This window comes from Lissotriton vulgaris, chromosome 3_1 (genome assembly GCF_964263255.1).
Source record: "Lissotriton vulgaris chromosome 3_1, aLisVul1.2, whole genome shotgun sequence".
NCBI lineage: Eukaryota > Metazoa > Chordata > Amphibia > Caudata > Salamandridae > Lissotriton > Lissotriton vulgaris.
Window position 1 is genome coordinate 273,117,812 of NC_141689.1, and position 24,696 is coordinate 273,142,507.

Below are 24,696 nucleotides of genomic sequence, written 5' to 3' on the forward strand. Positions count from 1 at the left end.
ACTGTGAAAGCCTGTCTTGTAATATTTTCTTTCTTGCAATATTTCATTTTCAGTCTGGAAGTGTCATGCGTACTGGTAAGCTACTGTCTGCCCAAGGTGGATCTATTAATACTCATGCTCTTAAGGCAATTAATTGTTGCCATCTCACTGGCACTTGAGTATTAATTCTAGCAGTAATACTTGTGGTAGCACGGTTTTTATATTCTGCCTCTTCTAAAGTTTTACATTTTTTTTTAAGTTAAATAGTTTGCTCCAATTACTGTTATTTCAGACTCAGGGACAGGAAATTAGTTACAGCCAGGCCTTCTGGAGTGGGGTGAGTGAGTGAGAGACCAATACAGTTTTATCCGCATGCACTTATACCATTTTATTTTTCGGATAGAAGTAATTATGATGATGATGGTGTATGGGCAAACCTACTGGTGTTCTAAATAGCCTATGCACGTTTTTGTATCACTGTAACCTATTTGACAATGTATATTTAAACACATTGCATCATTATCTTATGATACATTTCATGGATAACTGTTTATCTTTAATAAACATTACTGATTGATTATTTTCTGGCTTTGGAATAATCCAGTCCATATCCATCCATGCTTGCTTATCTTCAATTAGTCTCGCCTTGTGCTTCCTGGTAGGCAGGCCCTGTCCACAGAGTCCTTCAAGCCACCCTATTTATGCTTTGCCTTTGAGACATCTTTAGCTATCTCGCCAGAAAACTATTTAAAAAAAATATTTAAAAAACATAAAAATCATATATACTTTTGGTTAGTATGTTTTATCTACTGGTTTGTTTAGCCGTCATTTACATTTTGATTCCGCCCACCTAAGAGCATACAGAATGGGGAAACAGGTGAGGCTACTTTACTACGGCTCCATTCGTATAGTAAATGCACAAAAACCTCTGTATATAGTTCACATCAGCCTAAAAAGTTGTTTTCACTTCAGTGACAAACATGGTTCAAAGTCTGTTTGATTTGATTTATAGTTTATTATTAAATACTGGCTAATTATTTTTTTCCAGCGCTTCAGCGGTCTAATTAAATGTGGATTTATTTTAGGTATACTTTTTAAATTATTGTTAATACTAAAAAAATGAATGGAGCAGCTCAATACTAGTTATTAAAAAATCATTAATGAAACAGTCACACAACTGAATGATTTTTTAGATTTAAAACGTTGATTGCAAACACGTGGCGACCATGTTTAGGTGGCGGTATATTTATTTTTGTGGCCTATGGTCGGAATAAAACAGATCCACTGCACCATCCTACCAAGGCCAGATCTATGGGCTTTGCTAAGGTTGTTTTGAACATGCAGCTATCAAGTTTGGGGACAACCTCATCAGATGTCCAATGGGCCTCATAACTAATTTTGTTTAGCTGATGATTGGCTCGACAGAAATTGAAAGAATGTCTCATTATCTCCTTCTGCTGGCCATGGATAGTACTTCATTTCACTTTACTTACAGATATCACCATTGTGAGTACGACTCCAATTGCACAATAAAACTAAACAAGGCATTCGAACAAGTGTAAGCATACTCTGAAATACTTTAAATTATTTTAGCAGTCAACGGGGATGGGTAAATAAAATGAAATTATTTTAGTAATACTCGTAGCAGAAATTAAACGTTCTCTGGAAAGCCCACCGACTATATTAAATATGTCAGTGAAGGAGATGCGTGTGCACAAATCGTTGAAACGATCTGGTGTTCAGTAGAACAGTGTGTAGTCCTGCTTCCATTGGTTTCGCAGCCCCAGCACAACGCAACACTGCGCTACTATTCCGGATTATATAAAAGTGCACCACAGTAACGGATTTTACCAAATGTAAACCTGTTACAAGAACGACCAGGCTGTTTGTGTTTTATGTTTTTTTTTGGTTTAACCTTCTTACTAACCATGTGAGATGAAATACCGTACGCTTTATGTGCCACCGAGAAGCGCTCTATTGCCACCGTGTGCGCCTTGTGTCACCGAGAAACGTTCTATTGCCACCGTGAAGGCGGCTCCGTGCGTCTCCGCGGCCACTCTGATTCATCTGTGACACTTCCTGGTTACGCGCGAACCCCAGCGCGTGACGTCACTTCCCGGCTCCGTCTAAGCAGCAGCATGTTATGAGACCATTGGAAACAGTGGCTGGACCGGGGCTGCGGCGGTGGGCTCTGCAGAGCTGCGGGATTGTGCCTGGCTAGCACGAGCTGCGGGAAGCATCTCTGGAAATAAACGGTTTCTACTGTCGGCTACGGACCTTCTCGGAAATAACTCTGCCTAACGTTTGTTTAATGAAGAACGGGTTTCAGGTGCTGTAGTTGAATCGACCTGCAATTTGATACTCTTCAAATGGAGGTAAGTAAGGCTGCGTGTTATCGTTGCTTTTTAATGGTGAATAATAAAGCTTGGTTAATGGGGTTTTAAAACATTTCAGCCGGACAGTACTTACTAACGGACATTCCATGGATATTTTGGTGGTATTTCAGTATTTATTTCTGCTCGTTATCATTACGGTGTTATGTATGCGCACAAGGATTAGAGTCTTTTCAAATGTCTAACGTAATTGGGAAAACATCAGTGGCTGTTTGTTGTATTGACAGCTGGGTGGAGCTCTCTTGATAGATGAAACAAAATTATGACACGACTTCTACCGTTATTTTTTCCTTTGGTAATTTGGGCAGAACATATGCGTTCTGTATTTTTGTGTCACTGATCCAAGCAGAATATTTTTCAGAGTTGTATGTCTTGTTACACTTAAGTACATCGAATTTAAAATCTATCTTAATCGGCCATTATTTTAGTTATGTAGGGGTCTTTAACATTTCCCCTAAAAAAGGTGTAGGATGGTGTCTTGCTGTTAAGCAGGTTGAATTGAATGTTCTACTTGTTGACTTCATTTCCCGACCATCCTCACGATTTTTATTTTAGGCGTTTCCCATGTTTTTTTTTTTTTTGCAAGATAGTGGTTGTACCGCCGTGTAAGCACAATGTACCCCTCCCCTTTTCACACGACACCTTTCTCTTAAACATGCCTGTTAGACTATATTACGATTTTTATGACCAACTGAGACCTGAACGTATCGTACTTCTCTACCTTTTTTGCTTAGTTGTAACCAGGGCACAAGTCTTGGGAAAAATACTAAGGGACCAACTGGAGCAGTCACCTCAAGGTTTTCCTCATGTCATTTGGTAGCATACATCACACATAGTGGAAAGGTACACTGTTTTTAAAAAAAAAAACACGTTGAACTCTGTATTACACCTCCAAACTACGTTTATAGAGGAAAAAAAGATGTGCTTGGTGTTAATTAGGACGTAAAAGTGATAAATGTTGTGAAGCTCCTGGATGCTTCTTTTAAGAGATTAAAAAATACTGAGCCTCTCGCGCACACAAGGGGGGTGCCACCAGTGGGAAGGGGTTTAAAAGCGCCCCGCGACCAGGTGACATGCTTACAGTGTTTCTAAATGCTGGGGCACAGGGTGACACTGCTCAGCCTCCCTTTGCATCGGGTAGAGGGAACAAAGCCCCTTCCCTAAATAGTGTGAGGACTAAATAAATCTACGTCCTGAATCCCGACTCGTGCCATGGTTGTAATTGAGTAGCATTTCAGTCTGTAATATTCCCTTGTACACCTGTAAAAATGCCCGTTCTAACAATGTCTTTGGTACTTGTGCTAATTTGGGGAGGGGGCAGAACGTTTTTTTAAATTACGTTTCTCACACCATGTCTTTATATATTTGGTATCTCAAACTATATACATCTAATTGCATTTTCAGCCGTCTCTTGATGCCTTTCACGCTTACCCTCTCAGCCCCCCCCCCTCAATAGTCTTATAAAGCACTTTTTTAAACCTGACAATGTAAATTGTACGGAATTACCATTTTAAAAAGTATGACTATTTCGTACGGAGAGGCGCTAATCAAAAATGTACATGGCTAACAATGCACAAAAAGACCACAGATTACCAACCAAGACTGTTCCAGTGTAAAATGTTTTCCCACCTATAGGAACTAGGCGAAAAGGGATTGCTTGCTTGAGCCTTTCCCATGTATCTCTGTTATAATGTCTGAGGTTTTCCTTCTAATAGTACACAAGTAATAAATATTGTCTTTTGCGCACTTCTCCCCCCTCGGGTTGTGATTGCAGTGTGCTTACCGGAAGTGGACTCACAGGCAATGTATTGGTGAGGTGGAAAGAGAATTTGCAGACCTTCTCAAACTGTAAAATTGTAAAGAGTTTCAAGCATGACCATTGATCTTGGAATTTACCTGCCAGGCAATTTAAGTGCTTCTTGGTTCACTCAGTAGTTTAAGTGCATGTTGCTGAACTGTATAAATGACAGGGCACACTTTTTTTTTTTTTAACTGGTAGTCAGTCAATAAAACTTTATTCGGTTTTTCAACCATAAAAGTATACACTAAGCAGCATAACAAGCAATACAATAAGTTGATCATAACCATAAAATATACAGTACATTTCTTAAGCTTATAGTTCACATATCTTAAAAAGAAGAAATAAATATCTTAAAAATGTACTTTTAAAAGCAAGCTATCCTTCCTTTGGTCACATCGAACTTCAAATATGTCTTATACCCTGTTTCTATCCATAGATACTTCATGCACCCTAACTTTTTTAAAGATCTATACGTCAACCGTCCTCTTTACATTTGAGGACATCTTTAACTTTCTTTAGGTATTTACCAGTGGCACAGGCTATATCTAAATTCATCATTCCCACTAGGAGATTTACAGCTTGCGTCCTATTTTTAATATCATATTTTTTAAAAATTGGGCCTAAAATCTCTTCGTATATCTAACGTCCATGCACAGTCTAACAGTATATGTAAAATACCACCAGTAGTACCTAAAGTGCAAGTGCATTTTCCATTGCTGTTAATCATAAAATGTTTTACGCCTTTGTTCATGTAGCAAGGGTTTATCTTAATTCTCAATCGTAGCACTTCACGCCTTAGCTGGCAGCTCGGTAACCTGTCGATATACGGGTAATGTAGATAATTTTTCCATGCTACGGCCATATGGGAGACTGAACTTTTCAGTGATAGATACTCTTGGTCAAGGGTTCGAGACACTTCCAATCCCAAGGACTTTCTTACCTAGCTTAGGTTCAAGGGACTGGGGGCCAAACTTTAGATTTAACACACCATACGCTTCATTAATTGAGGCTCTCGTCTCTTTTGCCCAGGTCAACTCACTGTTGGCAATTTCATTTTTGCACCACTGTGAGACTGGTAGGATTTACTTTTATCCTTTCGGAGTTGGGTGGAGAGAGGAATCTGTGATCATGATTGCTGAGGGAGGTACACATCCCTGTCATTTTAACTTCAATTCTCTCAGCTCGGACACAAACTGATCTCTTAATTAGTTTACTTAAAACCCCACACTGGAGAAGCTTTTTGTCAGCATGTGTAGATAGTATGATGTTTTTAAGGTAGGAAATAAGCAAACCTGTTGGATTTCCTGCTCATCTTATAGTGAAGTCAATCTCAACAATCAAGAGGATGGTGTTTACTGTTCCATGTGCAGCTATGGAGCACTTCACTGATCATTCTTCGGGGTACATCTAACCACCTTCCCATCAGAGTAATTTCTTGTTTTCCTGAGTTCCTATACATTTTCAAAGTGTTTCATTTATAGCATCAACTAACTTCTTAGTCTATCCCCAGGTTCATGGTGACTTTTTCAGTTTTATACTTGGAGACTCAGGACAACCCTCCTTCTGAATAAGATTGATCACATTACTAATTGAAGACTAAATTACATTTTCACTATATAATTTGGCTTACCATTGTTTGTCAATAGTTTGGTCTCAGAATTTTCAGATCTTGGGTAGAATCCATGAATCCTCTAATATTTCTCTCGCTCCTATCCTGCCACTTCCTTAGTGAAATAGGTTCTCATTAACTGTGGGCAATATCTTTGATATTTGATAGTTTTGTCTATGCATATTGCAGCACTGCACCCAATTGTTAGTAGATTATGAGATGGCGTAAGACATAGCTGTCTTCTTTTGTACTTCAAATTCAGTTGCTCTGTTTCTGTGCGCATGTAAGGAGCTATTCACATGAAAAAAATGTTTCCATTACTTAAAGTAATGGGTCTATATTCTTCGTTTCATTCAGAACACCTGAGGCTTGTCTGCCTTTGACATGCATACCCAGTATCGAAGCCAAAAGCAAATAGCCTGTCCTTCTTATATGGCTATAAATAGAAGAGTGTATCCCAAAAACAGTCTGTTCATACAAAGCTATATAGAAATTACTCCCTCAAATTCCTTAAGTGGGCCTGAGGAAGTGGGATAAGTAATGAATGAAACAATGAAGTATGGACTTGGAGTAATGGAATCCGGTAGGTATGTACATCTTTACCTATTAAGTCCCTTTCCTCCATTACACATGAATATCTGATCTTACACAGGACAACTTTAAAATAATCCTTGTAGTCTAAACAGTGCTGATAACATTTCAATCAGACAAAGAACAAAATCGGCATATTACATCATAGTAGAGAGCACCTTGAAACCAAAAACATGTTTGAGCTGTACATCCAGCAATGTGCTGTAATGGCTTACAAACATGGGAATTACACAGGTAGCTACCTTGTGAATTGCCACTAGGAAGGCATCTTGAACCTCTGCTCATGAAGCTGACATGCTTCTTGTGGATCTTCCCAGAATCACTAAGTGGCAAGGTACTTTAAACATTTAACCCCTTGCCTGCTGATGACGAGCCCAGCTCGTCATAACTGCTGCGCCACTCCCCCGCGTGGCGAATTCCACACCTGTGCGGGCGTTGTACAGGCGTGGGCGAAGTCATAACGAGCCTAGCTCGGCATGAGCACAGCTGCACTGTGCCTCATGCCGGGCTGGGCTCGTCATGAGCACCGCAGTGCCACCGTCAGCCGCCCCCATTCCCCCGCACAGAAGGGGAATCACCCCCGCGGTTAAGGGGTTAATAAGCTTAATAAATTGGATACTGCTGCACTTGGCCTTTCTCAGCAGGGTCATACACAAACGTTTTTGCGTTCACCCTCCTGTTTTTGGAACCCATTTTTGTTGGCTTTTAGGACTTTTCTCACCTTACCACTGCTATCCAGGTCTAAAGTGCCAGCAGGGTGCAGTGTATTTAAAAAGTTGGACTTGTACTTTTAAGTTTTACAAATCCTGGTAGTGAAAAACTCCTAACTTCTTTTTCACTAATTCAAGTCTTACCTCTTTCATAGGATAGCATTGGGTTTCCTTATCACATTTAATAAGTAGTAATTTTCAATTGGAAGCAAGTAAGAATATTGAGATTGGTGTCGGAAAAATTGTAATTGCAAATCTTCTTTGATGGCAACGTTGGAATATAAGGTACAAGTTTGAAAATGCAATTTTAGAAAGTTGGCATTTTTCTGCCCTAACTATTTAGTGCCTTCAACCTGTTCCTGGCACACAGGACTGGGTGTATTTGACAGGTGGCCTTAGTTTTTCTCCCAGGCAGCCAAACAATGGATGAAGGTATTGGGTGTGCCTGGATGGGGCATCAACTGGCAGGATGGGGGTGGAGCTGGACACCCCCCTACATGCAAATGAATAGGCTGTTCCCTGTCTTCACACAAAGGACTTGTCACTACTGCATTGTTCATGCAGCCAGCTTGGAGCCAGGGCAGGGAAGACAGGAAAGTTCAAAGACTTCAAAGGGAATTCCTAAGAAACTTTATCTACTTCAAAGAAGGCACCAAGTAAAGTGAACCCTCAGACTCTTCAGTACACCTTTGGACCTTTAGAAGAGTTAGGACTGACAGCTGTGCTGCTCCGCAAGAAGGCTGCTACTCTATTGCCCTGCTGCCTGAGTGAAAGGACTGGACCTGCATCTTGACCCCAGGATGACTCCAAATGCTAGTTGGCTGGCATCCTGATCGGAGCCTCAGTGGCTGAACGGGTCCTACCACCTGGACTCTGCCTGCTGCGAGTTCTACCCCCTCCCAGTCAAGTATTGCCACCCTAGTCCTTGACCATGGAAGTAGGATTGACAATGCTTGGCTAGTCCAGCTGTGGTCATTCGGGCAGAACTGATGCATCGCAAAGCATCTCTTTGCAGCCTCTTTTGAATCGTTGCATCGCAATGCATCCCTTTACACTGGCTTTTATATCATAAGCCCCTAGTCAACTGCATCCTCCACGACAAAACAGGACTCTGCATTGCAGCTGCAGCGTGACCCAACCTCAATATGAGATCTTGCAATGCTTTGCAAACCAGGATTTAAGGTACTTTGTTCAGCGAGCCTAACTAGGTCCCGGTATCCGGCCCACGCTCCATCATTGTTGGTCTGAACTTGTGATTTTTGTCTCCCAGTCTGGCACAACCAGACCGGGACCGGGGGGGGGGGGGGAGGAAAGAAATTATAGGGGTGGGAAGAGGTAAGTTTTAATTGCTTTGCGAAAAGTGGACAGGTTGTCAAGGCAGCGGATGTGGAGGGGAAGGGAGTTCCAAAGTTTTGCTCCCAATAGTCTAAAGGAGCGGCCCCCTATGCGACAGAACTTCGTGCGGGGGACCACTACTAAGTGCTGCCCTGTAGAGCGCAAGTGGCGTTGGGGGGTGTAAGGTGTTAAAAGCGAGCGGAGAAGTTCGGGGCCGTCCATTTTCAGGATTTTAAACGCCGTGGTCAGGGCCTTAAATTTGATGCGGGCTTCGACAGGGAGCCAGTGGAGTCTGTGTCTGGTGGCTCTGGCAGAACACCTTCTGGGGAGGCCTACTATTGCTCTGGCCGCAGCGTTCTGTATTCGCTGGAACCTGGTTGTCTCGGCTTTATTAGCGCCCAGGAGTAGGACACTCGCGTAGTCCAACCTAGCCAGAATGGTTGATTGGACAATGAGCTGCCGTGTTTTGTGGTCAAAGAAGCCTAGAATAGGATTAAGGCTTCTCAGCAACCCGATACAGGTAGCCACAACTTTTTTTGTATGAATCTGATAGTTCAGAGCGGAGTCGAGCCAAACACCCAAGTTTTTGACCAGAGATTTGGGAGGAGGGGTAGGGCCCAACAAGGGGGGCCACCAGTGGTCGTTCCAGCAGCTGGGGTCCTTGCCCAGGATTAGCACCTCGGTTTTGCCTGCATTTAGTTGTAAGCAGTTTTCAGTCATCCAGTTGGCGACTGCGGCCAGTCCATCGCTAAATCTTGTAGCGGCAGTGGAGGGCGCCTCCGTCAGGGTGATTACCAACTGTGTGTCATCGGAGTATGACACCAGCGTGAGACCCCATTCCCTGGCTACTGCCGCAAGGGGCTGCATATACAGATTAAAAAGGGATGGACTGAGGGAAGAGCCTTGCGGGACTCCCTGGCCTAGAGTCTGGGGTTGGGAAATAAATGGGGGGCTGACACACGGAAGGATCTGCCAGTGAGGAACGATCGGAACCACTCAAGTGCCAGTTCCTGGATTCCAATACTTTCCAAACGGCTTAGAAGGATATCATGGGAAACCGTGTCAAAGGCTGCGCTGAGATCGAGTAGTATCAGCGCAGCACTCTGACCGGAGTACATGATCTTCCGGAGGTGTTCGGTGGTGGAAAGAAGGGCAGATTCCGTGCTGTGCCCAGGCCTAAACCCATGTTGGGAGGGGGTCTAAGATGTTATTTCCTGCCAGGTGGTCCATGAGTACTGTATTAGCGTGTGTCTCTGCCAGTTTGGATACCCATGGGAGCAGCGAAACGGGCCTATAGTTCTCCGGTTTAGTGGGGTCTAGGGTGGGTTTCTTGATAATAGGATTGACCCACGCTTGTTTCCAACAAGTGGGTACTGTAGCCGATGAGAAGGAAAGATTGAGAAGTGTGGCCAGAGAGGGGAGAAAAAAGTCTAAGGCTCCTAAATAATAAGCTGGTCTCATGGGGTCTGAGGGGGCGCCGGATTTCACCCTTCTGCAAAATTTAATTAGGTCCTCGTGAGAGATAGCTGGCAGATGGGTGAGCCTGGGTCCCTTGAAGGGGCATTTAGGGGGGCTGGTGCAAACGGAGGGGTTCTGAGAGAAAGAATTGTAAATTTTCTTCACTTTGTCAGTGAAGAACGTGGCGAGGTCTTCACACTGTTGGGTGGAGGAAATAAACGAGGCAGAGTTGCCACCGTTTTGTAAATTTTGAACTAGTTTAAAGATTGTTTTTGTGGGGTTGGAGCTGGAATCGATTTCTTTGGCATAAAAGGATGCGCGGGCCGCACGTATAGCTTTATGATATATTTTGAGTGAGGTCAGATAGGTATTTTTGTCCTCGTCGTTGTAGTCTTTCCTCCATTGGCGTCCCGCTCTTTTGCATTTTTTTCTCAGTGTTTTTAAGTTAACGTCATACCATGGATTATATGGGGTGATACGTCCTCTAGTCCATTTGGCCGGTATAAAAGCATCAAGTCCCTTGGTGATCCACTCTTGGAAAGCGGCATATGACGCGTTAACGTTGTTTGTGGTTTCAAAGTTAGGTTCTCCTAGGCTGGCCGGAAAGTCCAGATTCTGGAGTTTGTGCCAGGGTCGTTTAAGGCTAGCGGTGGGAGTCGCCCTGTTTGGTTGGGTAGCGACTGATATCGTGACTGTGACGAGGAAGTGGTCCGTCCAACCAATGGGCTTAGGAGGATCCGCACTAGCTCCCGGGATATTAGTGAATACCGGGTCAAGTAAGTGCCCGGCAGAGTGGGTAGAGGATTGAATGAGGGGGGTTAGTTGCAGGGCTGTTAGGTCGGCCAGGAGGTTGCTGATGATTGGATCCGAAATGGCGTCAAAATGAAGATTTAAATCCCCTAAAATCGTAAAGTTAACGGAGCTAGCGACCAGCGCATGAGCTGACTCCAGGAGATCCTCTATGAATTTAGAGGTAGGTCCCGGGGGTCTATAGATGAAAAGGCCAGATAGGGAAAAGTGAGGGTTAATGGTAATTTTGAAACGGGCGCATTCACATCCCGTAATGTCTTCCTTTAAGAAGGAGCAAGAGTACGATGTTCTATAAATGGCGGCAATGCCGCCTCCCCTAGAGTCTCTGTTAATAGAGGTCATAGAGAACCCATCCGGTAACGTTGGATTAGGAATGCTAGTCAGTTCGTCCTTGAGCCAGGTTTCTCTTAAGAACATTATGTCTGGGTTTTCGTCTACCAGTAGAGTTTTTACCTCCGCGTGGTGTTTAACCAGGGACCTGGCGTTTAGCTGGGAAATAGTGAGCGAGAACTGGTTCCCTCTGGTGGTTTTTATCGGATTAGTTGTGGCTCAGGGATGCATAGATTACAGGAGTGGCACTGAAGAGCAGTCTGACCAATGCAGCCCTCTAGCTTGTAACAGCGTTGGCCTGGGTTGAGTGAAAGGAGAAGATCTTTGTCATAGTGATGAACCGTCCGTAATTGTTGGGCAGGGTGACTGGCGAGAGGCGATGACTTGGCGAGGACGGGCGAAGACGGGCTTGCCTTGGGCGCGCCCGCTGCGCCCGTCCGCTGCGCGTACGGTGGTTGCACATTATTTGTGGGGGATGTTTCTTGAGTTTTTACTTTGTTACTGTTTGATGTGCTGCTTAAACAATTTATACATTGCTACCAAGTTAAACCTGACTGCATTTGTGCCAAGCTACAAGAGAGTTAAACACAGTTTAATTTGGGGTTTGCTTGTGTTCCACCCTGACAGAGGTTGCGGTTGCTGCTTGAGTAGGGTTTCGCTCTCAAAACCACTAACCCAAGTTGCAACTGAGACCTAATCCAGTAGTTTAAGGTCTGAGTAGCAGGCTTACACCCTTTCTCCTCTGGGCCAAAATTAATAATGCAAGAGTCTGCTTTTCTAAAAAGGGCAAGTCTTTTCAAATCAATCAGAAGATAATTTTTAATTTCTAATTTGTGAGTTTCAACTTCTTGAAAAGGATGAGTGTGACAAAACTCTAAAATCACTTTTTGAGCCAAAGGAAGAAGAAAGTTTGGCCCGAAAAGCAATCCCGACTCGGACTACCATGTTAGTGAATAGTCTGAAAAATTGATGCCTGCAAGCCAGAGATCCCACTTCTAGCCAGGTAGCTCAAATGGTTGCTACTGAAAAGAATGTTTCAAGATTCAAGATTCTCAAATCTACAGAGTGCAGAGTCTTAAAAGGGGGTATTTCCGTCTCTCTAAAACCAGCATCAAATCCCAGGTGGGTACTACAAATCTAGACCAGGGAAAAATATTAGAGAACCCTTTGGGCAGGCTGAGCACCAAAGTATCTGATGTAATTGTTCATCATGTATCCTTTTACTTACGGATGGGGACTTACAGCAATAATGAGATCTCTGATATGGCAGCCTTCCAGTCTCACATCCTCATGTGCCTACAGGCTAATACTGTGGCACCTGAAGTCCGTACCGAAGCCCTGATGGCATCACAAGAGATATTCAACCGTAAACATGCCTGCTGCTCCATGTGCACCAAAAGGTTCTTCTTCTTGCCTGGCAACTGCCAATCATTCAAAGTCCTGGATCAGTGAATGGGCAGTATGTGATGGACAGGTGCCAACTCTATGAGCAAGGTTGTTCCCAGCCAAGACTTGTTTAGTGCAGTTTTTATCTTAAACGGATGATAACATGATAAAAAGTCTTCAGGATCTGTAGAGGTGCAGTATATCAAAGTTTTTACAGTTGTGTTGATCCTTATTTTAAGAGATGCACTTCTGCATCCTTGAACGCATATATCATTTGTATGAAGCGAGGGATGCTGAAATGATCCAAGTCCTTTCATGCCTTTATATTGTCATGTAAGGTCAATTCCAGGGTAGATGTTCTATCACAATTCATAAACCAATGCTGTTGCTCCTTTAAGGGAGCCAACAGTGCAAAGCTTCCCTTATGTGGTCCAATATATGGCACACTTTCTCTCTACTATTGTGCTTGCCTGATAAGTAGGCTTTAGGACTGCCATCTCAGAGACTGAAGCGGAAAAATCAATTCTGTCTTGGGTAACGTGCGCCGTTTCTTTTCTCTTTTTAATTATTTTGAATCCAAAGCTTTGACTAGTGCCACTGCAGCCATTTTCTGAATTTCATTAGCAAACATTAATCCACGGACTCATTAGAACAAAACCATCTATCATCTATAAAAGAAAAAGCTTATTATTTCTTTTTTAGGTTGAGTGTAGCGAAGGACCTTTTGTCGGCGTGTTCGGAGGAATCTGAGACAGCGTTCGGGGACGCGCCTCTGCTGTCTCAGATTCCTCCTCGAGGGCGCGCACGGCGCCGTGCACATCCCCTGCCTGCCGTTCACATGCTCTCGCAATCACACACAGGCAAAGTCACGCATGCGCGCACACATTCCCACGTGCACACACTCCCCACCCTCCCCCCCCAGGCATGCACGCACAACACACACACACACACAAGCGCACGCACCCCTCTCCCCCACCACTCACGGGCTCACGCGCACACACACACGCACACATACACACACACGTACATTGCCCCACTCCCCACTCACCGCATCGGCGCCGCCACTTCTGCAGCCATCGCAGGGCTCTCCTTTGGGCATGGGAGCCCCGCGTCAGTACTGCTTCTCTGCCAATCCCTCCGTGGGCGCGGGCTTCCCATGGAAAACGGAAGTCCCGTCCCCTGAGTCGTAACGCACCCTAACTTCCGGCTGCAAATCCCGACATCAGTAGTATTTTTGTATAGCAATCATTGACGTCCCACGCGCCTGCAGACAGCATCTATGTACTGATTGCTTGTTTTATTTACATGTGTCTGGGGACGCGTGTAATTCATTTTCATGCGAGTTGTTAAGCCGAGCTGTGGGCTCACGGACAGCTGAGTGAAAACGGGCGCCTTGATTAGGCACGAGTCCGAAGACAGACGTGGAGGTGCGGCCGCTCTCTCTCGCGGTTTATGAAAGAGAGCCACACCTGACCAGCCGGCTGCTGCCGCGAACCGGCGGAGCACGAGGCGCGCCAGAGCCCGGCAGGAGGAGGCGGCGGAGCGCGCCAAAGCAACTTCCTGCGCAGCAGAGTGAAACCATGACGGGGCAAAAAAAACTTGCGCCTGGTAATTGCTTTCTAAAGGGGTCGCAGCTCTAAACTCACGAACCTAGAGGAAGCTGCGTACGTTAGGTCCCTTGCTATCAGAAGGGAAACTGAGGTTTAGAAGTTTACTTGGGATGTTTCTTCATTGTGATTCCTAATAAGTTATTTCCTTTACTTAAGCCTAATAGTTAATTTTAATATTGAGACTCTACATTTATGGCAGCAAAAATAAAAATATTAATAGCACAGTGTGAGACTTGGCCCTTTCCCCAGAAATATTTCGCTTTTTATCCCCTGTTAATTTAGGATGCCCCTATTGAAACAACAGTGTGTAGGCCTTGGGTGGTGGAGAATGCCCTGTGTAGTTTAAAACTAGTGTTAAAAGGCAGGTGCCTTCTACCCCTAATATGGCTGCCACAGACCACTGCTGCAGCAGCGTGGTTTAGCGGGCGCATTCTAGTAGCCAGGGGCTGGCTGGAACCCTCAGGCAATGTATCCATCTTAGCCTGCCAGCCTGCCCATAGGTAGAATGGTGGAACCACCTAGCACCTCCTGGAACCTTCTGGAACAGGTGAGGTCACACAAACTGCCATTACCAACTGTCAACTGGCACTATAAAAGGAAAGGGAGGGAACTTTCCTGAGGAGAGAAGCTGAGGAGAAGACCTGGGGAAGTACCTACGCAGGAGGATAGGCAGTGGGGGTCAGGGCAGGGTCTTATGATGCTGGAATGACAGGGCCTAGAGTGCTGCTTTACAAGTGTTGAGGTATCCTGTTCCCCCCCCCCCACTGACCTAACCCCGCGGAAGGGAACCCCCAGGGACCCCTTGAAGGGATTGGCTGAGAAGAACTTGGAACACCAGCCACCAATTTATCCCCCCCTTCAAGGAACAAGAAACCAAGCAACTAAACTAAGGGCGCAAGAAACATCCTGCCAAGAAGAAAACTAAAATCACCACAGGACTTTTGAGGAACCCAACAGGTATTGGGCTGTGTCGCTCCCTGTGCCCCCTGACGCCACCTGGGGTTCCTGCCACTGCTGTGTGGCTTGACCTGTGGACTGCCTTTATTTGAAGTCAGCTACTGCTGAAAGCGCTATAGTCTATTGGTGTAAGCGCTATTGACTGCCTATATTAAGCGCTGTGCTAGCACCTCAAGTACTTTCTTGTGTGGCCCAGAAGAGCGCTGTATTATGCCTCCAAGCGCGTGACTGGCTGGGAAATGCCGTGCCCTGTGGTAGCGCTGTGAGACCTGCTGTAGTTGACCAAGGGCTAGGCCTCTGCGCTAACGCTGGACTGTTCCAGGCTATGGTGCCAAGGGATGGCTTTCCCCTGCATCTGAAGCGCTACAGTGCCTGTGTAAAGCGCTATGTTCTGTTCTTCTTAACAGTGCTAGAGACTGCGTGCCTTGAAAAGCGCCGTATCCTGTGCCCCTGAGGAGCGCTATATTTTGCCTCAGGCGCTGTCAGAATTCAGCGCCCTTCTGCCTGCCATTGGGTCGCCCCAGAGCGTCGAAGTGCCCCTCAGGCGCGGCCTGTGCCAAGCGCTTACCTGTAGCGCCTCGCGAAGTGTGGAAGTTGCCCGGGCGGCCCTCGGTGCCAGGAGAGGGCCGCCGCCACATCAGGGAGCCGTCGTCACCGCCGCAGCCCGGCCGTGGAGTGAGGAGTTTCCCCGGCGGCCCCCGGTGCCTGGAGGGCCGCCGCAGCATTGCTGAGTGACGCGATCACCGCCGCAGCCCAGGCCAAGCAGAGGGAGTCTCCACGGCAGCCCCCGGTGTCAGGAGGGGGCCGCCGGAATTTCTGTCAGGTCGCGCTGGGCCTGACAGGCCGTGAAGCCCCGATCTCATATCAGGTGACGGGGACACATCAAGCCACGGCCCCGCCGCGCACTGATTGGCCGCGTGGCCGAGCCTCTCCTGTGCCACATCGCGATTGGTTCCCGGGCCGGTGAGGCTGTAGAAGGCCCGGGAACAGCTTGTCAACGACGGGGAGGGCTCCGAGAGAGTGTCAGAGCCCCCCCCCACTGCCAGCACTCGTCGCGGAGGGGTCTGACGTGCACCAGAGCCCCCTCCGATTGCCCCGCATCACGGATCCGGCCCATTTGCACCGCGCTGGGCCGAATGAAGCCCACGGGAGGGTTGGAACCACTCTCTTGCCTCAAGAACCTGCGCAAGGGCCCGGAGGGCCGAAGAAAAAGGTAATCCCCCAGGGGAGGAGGGCGGAAGGCCGGGTAAGGCCCCGTGTTCGCCCCTCCCCGGGGGAAGATGTCACTGGGCCCCGTTGGCCCTCATTAATTGTTGAAAACTAGTGACTGGGCCTGGTGGCCCCAATTAGCCCCTAACTGAAGAGGAACTGGGCTAGAGCCCTGAGAGAGTCTTATCAGGGACCTGACCTTATTAGAGGAGTTGACCCCCTGATGAGGGGAATGGTTATTAAGCTATGTTTCCCAGTTCTTGTGCATAGAATGGAAATGCCTGGGTCTCTTTGCCTAATGCCAGGTTGGAAGTGATGTAATGCCCATTTGAAGCCTGATGCAGGGCTTATGGGGTGCTAAGGAAATACTTGGGGCCTATTGAAATGCTGGGTACTGGCTAATTAAATGTTCACTCCTGCCTAGGGCAATGCCTTTAGAAATGTCCTAACTTCTGCCTAGAGAACTGTTTATTTCTAGCTAAATGCCTTAGTGAATGCCCAATGTAAGGTTCATTCAAATACGCTTTGCGTAATGCTCTAGGTAATGGAATGGTTATTCCTCCCAAGTGAAACTGGTAATTAGCTGTCTGGTTAGTTTATGATTAATGAAATGTTCTGCCTTTACTCTCATGACATGTATATTACTGTCTAAGGCACTGTTATCTGAATGCTGTTTGCTACCTCAGGAAATGTTTATACTACATAATTACATGGTTCCTGGGTCATATGTCATGCATACTCCTGCCTAATGCAATGGTTCCCAAAGATCTCTAGGTATATAAGGAGATGGTTACTCCCATTTGAGGAGAGGTTTATTCCTGATTAATAGGGATAACGCACTGCTATTCCAGCCTCAGGTGTTGTGATAGTTTACCCGAGTTAAAAGAAAGGTTTATTCTTACCTGATGACATGGGTAATGCTGGTTAAATGAAATGTTTTCTTCCACGTAGTGCTAAATTTACCAGAAGCCTACAGTGATTTATTTACATGTTGCTGTTCTGAAATGCTCAGCTTTGTTGGGGAGTAAAAAGTAGAATCTACTGTTATTTATTGAAATGCTTTCTGTTATAACACCTTAATGTATTTGATGCAGGTGCTGACCAGGAGCAAGGCATAGGTCAGGCCTGTGTTATACTAAAAATGTATTTATTCAATATTTAATATTTATGGAATATCCAATATCTATTCAGCTAAAGTTTCATGCCAAGTGTTGATACACAGGTATCTGAAAGGAGAGTTATGAAGCTAACCTTATGATGAATTCCTAATACCCTGATCCTGCTCTATCTTAATAAAGTTGACTTGAGTTTTTACACAAGCTCACTGGAGTGGTGTCACTAATTGCGTGCCCATGTTTCTGACTCTGTGGTTGCATGTGCTGTATGGTCGCTTAACACATATGCTTTCGGATGCCTACCCGCTCGTGCCATGCTACCCTAGGGGACTGGTGACCCCAGTTCCAACACACAGCTAAAGAAAGCTGCAGTTTTGTTTGCTAGCACTTGTGCTGCGTCTCTGCTTTGATATGACTGGAAGATGTGACTAGGTCGTTTTTACCTTAGAGTAAAGTCCGGTTACTAGCTTGATTATGGAAGGCTTTTGGTTACTTCTGTACAGTTTTCTTGAAAGTTGTATTTACCCAAAGGTTTATTTCATATAGTAGTGTGATCGAGGGCATCTGTTCCAGCCTTTCCGAGTTACCAACAACTGTTTAAAAGATTTCCAAAGTTTAATTTGGCCCTGTATCCGGATGATTTGGCTTTGAGCCAGCCCCTCTAGAACTAAGTTGGACACCAGTGAATTAAACCTGTGACAAGACACTTGGTCATAAACTTTCTACTCCTATGTTTAACCAGCGTGTGCCAACTAAGGCAGCCAAATCGCAATCAGTTGACAGTGTGCTGCTTCTTCCAGCATTCTGTTTAGTGATGGAAATGATGCCCCTTCATTTTGTTTTCTTTTACTCTACATCTGTAGTTTGTACATTTCTATAAACGTGTACAGTGGCAGTGAGTTTTGCGTTCGCGCTCTGCATCATGAAATCAGATAACCATTATGTCATGCAATAACTGCAGCTGCCTAAAAGATCTAGCTTTCCGCAAATGTGATTATTTAGCCCCAAATTGTTTAGGTTTCGTTACAGACTGCTTTTAGCTATTTGCCAAAGGCCTCTTATTGACCTTGCCAGAACTTTATAGTGGGTTTATGTAAAACCACTGCACTATTAACCCATGTCAAAACCGCATGCTCCATTACTTCCCCTCACCATCCCATACTCTTGTTTCTTAAATTTTTGCTCTGCACTTCCTGCTCGCCTCAGTCTTCTTCACCACGCTTCTGCTGTGCTTCCAAATCTCTTGTACTTTAAAAAAAAAATGTAAAAGGGGCCTAGTGCTCGCCCATTACTTATCTTTACTTGCCATTGGCTGGCTCCCACGTCATTCACGTTTCTTTGCTGCCTATTCGTCAGCTCCTCCTCCTCACTTCTCTTCCTCCTGGGAGTATAATCTTCGTCCTGTTGTGCTGTCATTGATACTGGGCCAAGTACTGCTTCCGGTTGCCAGTGTCCTTCTACTTCAGGCTCCTGAAGTGCAGGCACTCTTTAAACAAGCATTTGCTATGCAATAGGTCTCGCAGTTGTTAGAGTTTGAGCCATTGGCATTGTAAATGGCACTGACTTTTATTTGTGTTGGATTTTAAAACTTAAATAAAAGACATTGCCATTTACAATGCCAATAGCTCAAACTCTCACAATTGCGAGACCTATTGCATTGCAAATGCTTGTTAACATATTGCTGTAAGATGCCATATCAATTGAAAATAACACGAAACAGCAACTGGTGCACCAACTGCCAGAACACACATACATGCCTCTTATATCTTTTGTAGTATGCTCTCTGCTATTGAGCAGACTTCCATCCATCGATACTAGCCACATAATGAATGCTAAAACTGAAAGCTGAATCTATGCTTTCAAAGTGCTGCCAACTATGAGTTGCTGACAGCTTATTTATGTCCACACTGCATCTCCTTCTCCAAACCAAGAAGCATCTGCCATTCCTATGGAATCCCCTTAATAGAAAACCGTTTTGGGCAAAAATACAATCTCCTATGGAGCATTGCAGGAGAGATGCCACAACCAGTACATCTAGCAGCCAGTGCGCTGCACTCAACTGAAGTAAGCCTTCTGAAAACAGTCATGCAAAACAGGATATGTTAGGTGTGCCAGTCCGGTTTATAGCCATGTGATTAGAGCGGGCTGTTTGTTTTTGGCTTAGACTGTGGATATTCCTGTTTGCGGTGGTGGAAGCTCTTCATGTGTAATGAAGGATAAAGGGAAGGGGGCAACAAGGTAATTCACTTTAAATACCCAAATGAATAATAACATGCCACATTTTAAATATACCTTAAGGCCAGTGTTTCCTTCGTAACATTAGACATGATTTGAAGGCAGAGAAGCTTTCATTTTGAGTACCCCGTATCACTATTGTAATTTTGAGCATACATTAGGGCTAACCCAGTAAGCAATACATTCCAAGCAATCTGATTGCAAACATGTAATAGTAGTAGTAGGTTTATTTTATTTTTTCCTAAAAGAAAAGTACAGCAGCATATCAATAGTTTAAAAGATTTTTTTCCCCAACTCACCGTCCCCACAATAAGATGATATTGTAAAGTACAAACATATATGAGACGTGGGGCTTATTCACATTATCATTTCCTGGTGGTTGTGGTTTCTGAGGTACTTCCAAAGTTCATAAAGTGACTATGCTAATAACCACCCGTTTGTGTTTTAGTAAAGTGTCGATTGCAAGGTTCCATCAAGATATTTACAATGGAATACTATTGAGCAAACGTTTAAGACTAGTTACTACTATTTAAAACCAGTTAAAAATTCGGTTATCTATCATAGTAAAATAGTACTGTATTGTAGTTCCTATTTCCCTAATAGGCTCTGCGCATTGGAATAATATACACTATAGTTTTGGCATAGGACTGAGGTCCGTATGCCCTATTGATTTTATTACGTTGTGTGCCAGCTAACTCGGAGACCACTAGAAACTCCTTGTAAAACAAGAAGGGAGTAGTTTCTGGCAACTGCATAAACATAACAACTTTGTTTCCCTTTAGAATCGAAACACTCTCAGAATCATGGGAACAATAGATAACCGTTTCAGTCAACTAATCGTGCATTTTTAGTTTCTGCAGAGTGACACAGAAAGAGTAGACGGGTGTTTTAGTAAAAGGTTTATTGAACAGTATTCTTTCTCGTGTAAGAGATGTGCTGTTGCAATCATGATAGTATGCAAAATATATTATGTACAGCGTAAGCAGAAAAAAGAAACTATACTGCAATAGCCTTGTCTTTTAGCTATGACACATATTCATATACATAAATAACATAGGCTAAAATGCAAGTACTCATACAATGCATTTTCTAACTAACTCTACCCCAGTGTACCTAACAAGTGTAGTACAAGGTAAGAAGTAGGGACTGTATCCTTTAGTATGGTATGCTATAGTTTGTATGCTAAGAGTCCCTCTAGGTGCTATTTCAATCCATATCTTGAGAATGAGAGAGGTTGGAATCTCTTTCCGAGTCTCGAACTCTAACACACCGTGAATAGTCAGAACACTGGAAGCTGGATTCTCTGCGAGCAGGGATGACCACGTCTTGTCAGTGCGTCAGGCTGGGACACGGGCTCCTCTAAGTTGAGGTCTCCTCCTTACTTGCCGTGGAGAGTGCAGTCAAATCGAGCCATCGTTTGCCATGGTAAGGGAAGGTATATTTATACCTGGAAGGGGTTTAGGAACGTTTGCCTTGACGTAAAGTCGGGCAGAGGAAGACGTCATGAATGAACTCCCTAGGGTATAGCGGTTCATGCATAATAAATGAGTTCTTGGAAAAATCAATAATCCTGGGCTAGGGAAACTCCCAACTGCTTAAGGGTCTGGTTTTTAAGAACTCGTTGTACCAGGGTAGGTGACCATGCCTGTATTTGGATAGCATGTTTAATGCCTAAATAAGGACTGGGATCTCTTGTGTGTATGTATGTGTGTGTATATATATATATATATATATATTAGTGTTCAAAGAAGTCTGTTCTTAATGAATAGTTCTACTGTAAGCAGATTGCAGTGCCATAAGAAGAAAAATTCAAATTTGGAGAGAGAAAAAAATCAATTTTATGAAAAGTTCCAAGGTTTGTCTTTGTTTTGAAAAAAATAAGGCCAAATTCATAGCTGTCCCTGTACACTGTGAGCCGAATCAAAGTCAGTGTATGGGTCTGGTGAAAACATGAAATCCTCTATTCCTGTAGACAAAAGATCGTCTACCGATGTCGGTGACCGTTAGGATACCTCGTTCAAAAGATTAACTGCACATAGATGTGAAGCATCGCCAGTAGCCATGTTCGTATCCGATGTTACCTGTGCGCCTGTTGATCCATCTCGTACCTCGGCAGTAGCATGTTGTGTCTGAGATCTCAACGAATGCCGCCATCAGAATTGGTAGCCTCTGTGGACAACACAGAGCATGGGCCGTTATTGGGTCCAGCAGAGTATCGATATCCATTGGCATGGCTGATGGGAGTGTTAGACAGATGTCTAGCACTCATTCGTCACGCAAAGCAGGCAGCGTAGAACAGGTTAGATGCAATCTTGCCAGATTGGTCTGAATGACAGAAACCATGTTGTATTTAATTCTCGTAGAAAAGGTAAGCCCAAAATGTGTACAATGGGCTCACAACACTTCCCGTTCGAAGAGCGCTTTCTCCAAGTTGCTGGGAGTGATGCGGGTGGATTGGCTTGTCGTAGTAGTAGGAGTAAAAATAGGATTCAAGCAGCAAGTGCTGGAATTAGTGGCAGACCACCAAACACCGAATGCACGAACTTTGGAATGATTTCGGGGACTTCCTAGAAAGGTGTTAACTGTCCTGTACAATTGGTCTTAAATACATGTACAACACCGCTCGTATCAGACATGTTTAAGATACGTCCCATCATTTCTGTGAAATGTGTAGGGCAGTTTGTACTTATTAAAGCCTGTATCTCAACCAAAGTCCTTGCAATCTGTGGGTCATAGGTTTCTTTGGTCAAGGTAAAAGGTACGGTTTGTCTTAGAAGCATGGCTTTCATTCTGCTTTAAAGTTTCAAATCCTATAGAAGGCCAGAATGGCGACTCCCTGACAGTGTCTAATCGGGAGAACAAAACTTGCATACAGCAAGTGACCCTGGAAGTAACCGTTAATAGATATAGGATTCCTGGCAACATCCCACAGCAACCCTGATCATTCAACATGAGGTAACTTCCATTTGAAAGCTGGCCAAACGTTGGATTAATCACAGCAGCTGGTGAAACTTGCAGGTAGCAGGATAAGTTTGTTACAGAACCACTACAAGCCCCGTGTAAACTAATATCCCGCCATATGAGTGAACCGCTCAATGCATTTTCACAGTGTGTACCGCTTAGAAACACTTCACGACCCCCACTCCAACATATGTGTGTAAGGTAAATCCCAGGATGTCTTAATGTATTCTTTACCCAACCTTTCATATTTGCCTGCTTGCCTTTGTTTGAGGCAATACTGAAAATGGAAAGTTGTAACAGTCAGAGTTATTTTGCCTTGAATGATCCATTCCAGAGCTGGGTTTTCTGCCAATTTTTCCAGTTTTTCAATGCTCAGCACTGTATACTTTTCTCCCAGTTGTGCCAGTTCGATCTTTTTATCAGTGAGAATGGATTCTGTAAACAGAGACGACGTGTTGATGAAACGCCAAGGCACATAGCCTGCACGCAAGTTTTGTAGCGTCCAGCCTAATAACATAATAGAACGTATTTGAGACTGGCCTTGTTGTAACATGGCTAAATCTTGTTCCAGTATGTCGATAGCAGAGAATACAATTTTGTTCAGTGAATATGTCCTGGATGACAGTCGTTAACCCATTGTCGACCACAGTGAGAGATTTCTCTAAATTAATAGAATCAATTTCTCGTATTCTTTCTGCGGTGTTTGTTTGTGTTACCTTCCATATTTCATTATAAGCAGCATAGATGCCGGCATATATGAAACGATTTTGATGCAGTTTTCTTGGTCCTAGAAAGAAATCCCTAAGGTTTGCACCTTCTTTAAGTAAAGATAAGTGTTGTTTCACATCCTCTAGTGTACATGTCTGTAGCCAATCTTGGCATCATTTTCCTACACTGTGTGTTGTTACTACCCCTGGATACTGTTGATGAGCATAACGTGGGTCTGGCCTATTGATAGTAAAGCCCTATATTCTATTCAGGAATCTTTCCTGACCGATGTCTGTGTCTGTGGGCCAGACCAACCATTTTTCCCATTCGAGATCTGATCTGTTGTTTTGTAAAACTGTGTCTACTGTAACTGCTCCCTGTGTAGTGCTATTACTTGCAGGTGTTGGTACAGAAGGTGTGCTCATGTCTTTCATGTTGGCTAATCCAAGGCAAGATGTTTGTTGGACAGTGTCATTCAAAAACATTATATGCTGTAGGATGATACAGGTTCTAAAAAAGCTTCTATCCCCTGCACTTGCCAATCTTTAGAACCCCAGACAGATTTTGTGTTGATTGTCTTTCCAAAAGTCAAACCCTTGTCTAGACAATTGGGCAATAAAGGCTGCAGAACACATTTGTTTTGTATTAGTTAACATACTTTTCTGTCCTGTTTTGTTTACATGATGATAAACAACAAAAGAGTGAAAAAAGTCTAACACCTCAAGTGAGAACTCCTATGAGGGAAAACGTGAAAACTGGTGAAAAAACATAGAAGTTAATTGTTAAAAGAACCCTCACTCACCAACCTAGTGGTGACCTGCTTCATCATTGGGTTCCCACTGGAAGGACCTAATGTCCTTCCAGTGTGTTTCAACGCCTGTTTTCAGCGGAGCTAGTTCTTTTGTGTGTTGATGTAGTGAAAAAACCAAATTGTGCTAAGTGAGTGCAAAAAAGTTTAAAAAATGCGTAGTTGTGACTGTCAACTACTTTATTAATAGTCCAACCGCATTGGTTAAAAACAGGTGATATTTTGACTTTTAGATAGGTTTCGTTATTTGGAGACCCTTAGTCCTATGTAAATTTGGTCAGTCAACCTGTTTCAGCTATCAGAGCCATAATCGCTCAGCATTCGTCAGGACTATAAGTGTGATCCTCCGGCGGTGTGCACGCACTAAGGCGCACCCAACCGTGAGGATATTAGTGTGAAAAATTAAAAATGTAATAAGTTACTCACGGCTGTAACCGTATAGGCACACTCAGTAATTTACTGGAGCCAAATACCTGTGAAAAGAAAACCAAGGAGAAATAACAGAGGTAAATCATTCATATGGTTCTGTTTAGACCTTTGAAGATTCACAGTACAGTATTTCCAGACTTGTTACCTTCACCAAGTAACACCCATATCTGTGATATGATACGTTCATGCAAGCAAATATCGTGCTCCGAGTGCCATAATTTGACTGAGATTATTCGTCACTTAATGGCATTATATTGTTTAG

The 24,696-nt window shown here is 44.2% G+C and overlaps 1 protein-coding gene across 2 annotated transcripts in view; it reads left to right on the plus strand.

Annotated features, from left to right (window-relative positions):
- Positions 1-24,696, plus strand: part of RAB27B (RAB27B, member RAS oncogene family) — a 624,827-nt gene that overhangs the window by 330,730 nt on the left and 269,401 nt on the right. Inside the window, exon 1 of one of the 2 annotated variants that reach the window (XM_086960407.1) lies at positions 1,962-2,354. The exons of the other annotated variant lie outside the window; for it this stretch is intronic. The gene's annotated coding sequence lies outside the window, so the exon portion shown is untranslated. Of the gene's footprint in view, positions 1-1,961; positions 2,355-24,696 lie in introns of those variants that run through there. 2 annotated transcript variants of the gene reach the window in all.